We start from the raw sequence: 6060 nt of genomic DNA, 5'->3' as shown, positions 1-6060 counted from the left end.
CACGACTGGTGCCATTATTGTGAGTAGAAATTGCAGAGAATAACTTGAAGGTTTTGCAGAGAGAAAATGGTAATTGCTTGAAATTTTAAGAAAGCGTAAAGTAAAAATGAAAAATCAGAAGGGCTTATATGCTTTCAAAAAAAAATTAGTAAAAGATTAATCAATAAGTATATGTTAGTGAATTTCAGCCGTTTAAGAATAAACTGTAAGTATTCTAACAACTACCTTTAAAACCAATACATACAGATGTATGTATGAGTATCAACGGTTAAGAAAATAGAATCAACGGCTGTGAAACACCTGAATCGACTGATGTGACATTTCAACGGATAAGGCAAATTGTCATCCGTTGAAAGGTACTTCAGTTTTATCCGTTGACAGATAAAAATTCCAGAAATGTATTTGTCTTTCAACGGATAATGAATATCCGTTGATAGAGCAATTTTGACTTTCAACGGATAGGAAACATCCGTTGATGGAATAAACTTTGTTAAAAGTCAAATTTGTTCTAGCAACTAATATATTTCAGGCTTCAATTCAAATTGCAATAAGGACATGAATTTTAAGAGTAATTAAGCATACCTAGCTCACTTACTAATCTTATGAATGTTGATTCATCAAGTGGCTTGGTAAATATGTCTGCAATTTGTTGTTCACTTGGAACAAAATGTAGTTCCACTGTACCATTCATGACATGCTCCCTAATGAAGTGGTACTTGATATCAATGTGCTTGGTTCTTGAGTGCTGTACAGGATTCTCTGTTATGGCTATGGCACTTGTGTTGTCACAAAAGATAGGAATTCTATCAACATGAAGTCCATAGTCAAGGAGTTGATTTCTCATCCATAACACTTGAGAGCAGCAACTTCCAGCAGCAATGTATTCAGCCTCAGCTGTAGAAGTAGAGACTGAATTTTGCTTTTTGCTAAACCATGATACAAGCTTGTTTCCCAGGAATTGGCAGGAGCCTGTTGTACTTTTCCTGTCTATTTTGCAACCTGCATAGTCTGCATCTGAATAACCAATTAGATCAAATCCAGATTCTCTAGGATACCAAATACCTAAATTTGGTGTACCCTTGAGATATCTGAAAATCCTTTTGATAGCTATTAAGTGAGACTCCCTAGGATCAGCTTGAAATCTAGCACACAGACATGTAGCAAACATTATATCTGGTCTGCTAGCAGTTAAATATAAAAGTGAACCAACCATGCCTCTATAACTTGTAATGTCCACAGACCTTTCAGTCTTATTTAATTCAAGTTTGGTGGCAGTGGCCATGGGAGTTTTTGCAGATGAACATTCCATTAAGTCAAACTTCTTTAAAAGATCATGAATATATTTAGTTTGACTAATGAAAATTCCATTACTAACTTGTTTAATTTGTAAACCAAGAAAATAGGTTAGTTCTCCCATAAGGCTCATTTCATAATTACTTTGCATTAGCTTAGCAAACGTTTTACAAAGTTTATCATCTTTAGAACCAAATATTATGTCATCTACATAAATTTGAACAAGTATACTAGAGCCATTAACATTTCTAAAGAAGAGAGTTTTATCAACAGTACCTCTAGTGAAGTGATTCTCCAAAAGAAATTTTGATAAGGTTTCATACCAGGCTCTAGGTGCTTGCTTCAGTCCATAGAGTGCTTTCAACAGATAATACACATAGTCTGGAAAATTTGGATCTTCAAATCCTGGAGGTTGACTTACATAGACTTCTTCCTCTAATTTCCCATTTAGAAATGCACTCTTGACATCCATTTGATAGACTTTGAAATTGGCATGAGCTGCATAGGCTAGAAAAATTCTGATGGCTTCAAGTCTTGCAACAGGAGCATATGTCTCATCAAAATCTATTCCCTCTTGCTGAGAATAGCCTTTAGCAACCAATCTGGATTTATTCCTTATGATAATGCCATTTTCATCCATCTTGTTTCTGAATACCCATTTTGTGTCAATAGGACTCTTGTTCTTTGGTTTGGGTACCAGCTTCCAAACTTGGTTCCTCTCAAATTGGTTTAACTCTTCCTGCATAGCTAATATCCAATCTGGATCCAATAAGGCTTCTTCCACTTTCTTAGGTTCCTCCTGAGATAGAAAACTACTATACAGACATTCATCTTGAGTAGCTCTTCATGTTTGCACTTTAGATGATGCATCACCAATGATCAGTTCAAAGGGATGATTCTTGGTCCATTTCCTTTGAAGTGGAAGATGTGCTCTAGATGAGGTGGCCTCAGTATTGTCATGATGTGAGACAGAGTGTTGACTAGTTGAAACTCCCCATGAGTTGTTGGTCCTTTGCAGGGAACTTGGAGTTCTATCAACTGATGATGTAAATCGATTATCCGTTGATAAACTATAATCAACGGATGCTTCATTTAGTACTTCAATGGATGATACACCATGTCTTTCAACGGATACTGCATTGCCTCTATCAACGGATGCAGAATTCTGACTTTCAACGGATGCAGTATTTTGTGCATTATCCAAGGGCATGTTTTGAATCCCTTTTGAAGTGTTATCTCCATCAGTCTCCTCTTCACTATCATCACAATATATCTCAATGTTGTCAAATTTGAGTCTCTCATATTGTCCCTCATCTGTTAGTCCATCAATCTTTTTATCATCAAACACAACATGCACAGATTCCATGACAATATTGGTTCTTAGATTGTAGACTCTATAAGATTTTCCAGCTGAATAACCAACAAATATCCCTTCATCAGCCTTTGCATCAAACTTCCCTTTATGGTCAGATTGATTCCTTAGTATAAAGCATTTACATCCAAAGACATGAAGAAAGTTTAGAGTTGGTTTTCTTCTCTTGAACAACTGATAAGGAGTCATGCCTTTAGCTTGATTGATCAAAGTGATATTTTGAGTGAAACAGGCACAATTAACAGCTTCAGCCCAGAAATATGTTGGTAACTTTGATTCTTCAAGCATTGTTCTGGCAGCCTCAATTAAAGATCTGTTCTTTCTTTCAACTACCCCATTTTGCTGAGGTGTTCTTGGAGCTGAGAACTCATGCATGATTCCATTTTCTTCACAGAACAGCCTCATTGATAAATTCTTGAACTCAGTTCCATTGTCACTCCTGATATTCCTAACCTTCAGGTCAGGATGATTATTGACTTGCCTGATGTGATTGATAATGATTTCACTTGCTTCATTCTTTGATCCAAGAAAATAGACCCATGAAAACTTTGAGAAATCATCTACAATCACTAAGCAATATCTTTTTCTTGCAATTGACAATACATTGACTGGTCCAAACAAATCCATATGTAGCAGCTGTAATGGTTCATCAATTGTTGTTTCAAGCTTCTTTTTGAATGATGCTTTCCTTTGTTTGCCTTTCTGACAAGCATCACACAAACCATCCCTTGAGAATTCAACAAGAGGAATTCCTCTTACTAGGTCCTTTTTGACTAGATCATTCATTGTCTTGAAATTCAAATGGGATAGCTTCTTGTGCCATAGCCAACTCTCAACTGAACTTGCTTTGCTGAAGAGATAAGTAATAGATTCTGCATTTGCAGAGTTGAAGTCAGCTAAGTACACATTTCCTTTTCTAACTCCAGTTAGAACCACTTTGTTATCTTTCTTACTAGTGACAACACAGGCTTCAGAATTGAAGGAAACTGTATTCCCTTTATCACATAGTTGACTGATGCTCAGTAAGTTATGTTTGAGACCATCAACTAATGCAACTTCATCAATGATGACATTCCTTGTTGAAATCAAGCCATATCCCATAGTAAACCCTTTGCTGTCATCTCCAAAGGTTATGCTAGGGCCAGCTCTTTCCTTAAACTCTGTGAGCAGGGAGAAATCTCCTGTCATGTGTCTTGAACAGCCACTGTCCAAGTACCATAGATTTCTTCTATTTCCCTGCACACCATAAAATCAATCAATTTGATTTTGGTACCCAAGTTTCCTTGGGTCCATTCTTGTTAGCCTTTCTCCTAGACTTCATTCCTCCTGCATCTCTAGACTTAGGTAACTTTGAGTCAACCTTGGTCTTGGATGTAGTTGGTTGAGGTGTAGGGTTAGTCACAGAATCATTTAGCACATTTGGAATATGATAAGGCATGGATTGTGCATACATGTTATTCCATATAGGCATATTGTATGGCATTTGAGGCATACTAAATGCAGCAAGATAAGGATTGTTAAAATATGGCATGTTTGCAAAATGTGCATAAGGATTCTGTTGAGACATAGTAGGCATAGCATGTAGAGATGATGCAGACATGTTAGGCATGGAAGAGGGTACAGTTATGGGGGTTTTCTTAATAGATTTGCAATTAGCAGATAGATGATTAACACTACTACAATGCACACAGCTTTTTCTAGGAGCATACCTATCAGGTGTGTAATTGTTATGTTTGTTAACACCTACCTTCCCATTTCTGTTAGATTTTCTTTTAGTTTCCTTTTTATCCTCAACCATCTTGAGCCTATTATTTAATTGTTCTAAGGTCATGTGCCCTATATTCACCTTACTGGCATCTTTGGATGTGCTTGCCTCTTCTTTAACAAAGTTCTTGGAAGTTGAACCAAACTTTTTGTTGAGTTTCTTTAGATTTTCACTATTAGAAACATCTGCCTGTTTTAATTGAGGAACCTTCAACGGATGCTCATTTTCTTCCTTCAACGGATAACCTTCATCATCCGTTGATTCCACATCCGTTGACAGCCCATCAATTAATTCCAGTTTCTTTTTGTTTTTATCCCAGGCAGTTTCACAGAATGATTCAATTCCTTGGACCTTGGCAATTTGAGCACTAACATCCCTAGATGTTTTCCAGGCTTTAATCACCTCTTGCTCTCTCTTTAATTGATTAGAGAGTATTTCTACTTTCTTAATAGATTCAGCTAGTTCATTCTCAACAGATATACAATGCAGCTTGGTTTTCTCTAGGTCAATCAACTTATCTTCTAACATAGCATTTCTATTACTTAAAAACAGATTGTTCTCTTTAATCCTACTATTTTCTTTAGCAAGAGATTTAAGAGACACACGCAAATGATACAATTCAGTAGACATGTCATTAAAAGCATCATTGCACTCTTCTTTAGTAAGTTGTGTTACATCAGTAGTGATTACCTGAGTTGTTACCTGATTGCTTGATGAACTAACTTCATTTTCCTCAGAATCAGCCATTAGAGCTAAGTTGACATACTCCACATCTTCATTCTCTTCCTCTCCATCAGCTGCCCAATCTTTTTCTTGAGTAATGAAAGCCCTTTCCTTTTGCTTGAGCAGATCAAAATATTTCTTCTTGTAATCTACTTGGTCAAATTTCTTCTTTTCAGAAGTTGGCTTTCTGCACTCACTTGCAAAGTGTCCACTTATACCACAATTGAAACACTTGAACTTTGATTTGTCCACCATGTTCTTATGAGGTTTAGTGGCTCTAGTGTTTTTCTTAAACTTCATCTTTGCAAATCTCCTGGACAGAAATGCAAGATGCTCATCAACACTATCAGAGTCATCTTGACTGGAGTTGTCTTCATTCTCAGCAACTTGCTCTTTTCCTTTGCTTGATTCCTGATATCTTGTACCATCTTTGGAGTTTGATGTAGATCTCACAGTTTCTTGTCTGCATTCCCTCTCATTTTCAGCTACCAATGCAACTGAACTTCCTTTCTTTCTCCCCTTCTCCAATACCTCATCCTGTTCCAACTCTAGCTCATAAGTCTTCAAGATTCCATATAATCTTTCAAGAGTGAAGTCCTTATAATCCTGAGAGTTTCTTAAGGAGACAGTCATGGGTTTCCATTCCTTTGGTAGGGATCTTAAGAATTTAAGATTTGAATCCTTCACCTGGTACACTCTACCATACAGCTTCAATCCATTCAACAGCTTTTGGAATCTGTTAAATGTGTCATTTAAAGATTCATTTTCTTCAAAATGAAAATACTCATACTGTTGAATGAGAAGCTGCATCTTGTTCTCTTTTACTTGTTCTGTACCTTCACACAGCAGCTGAACTGTGTCCCAAACCTCTTTGGTAGTTGAGCAATTTATCATATTATCAAACATA

Source organism: Apium graveolens, chromosome 11 (genome assembly GCF_009905375.1).
Source record: "Apium graveolens cultivar Ventura chromosome 11, ASM990537v1, whole genome shotgun sequence".
NCBI classification, from domain to species: Eukaryota; Viridiplantae; Streptophyta; class Magnoliopsida; order Apiales; family Apiaceae; genus Apium; species Apium graveolens.
Note: the sequence above shows the minus strand (reverse complement) of the source record.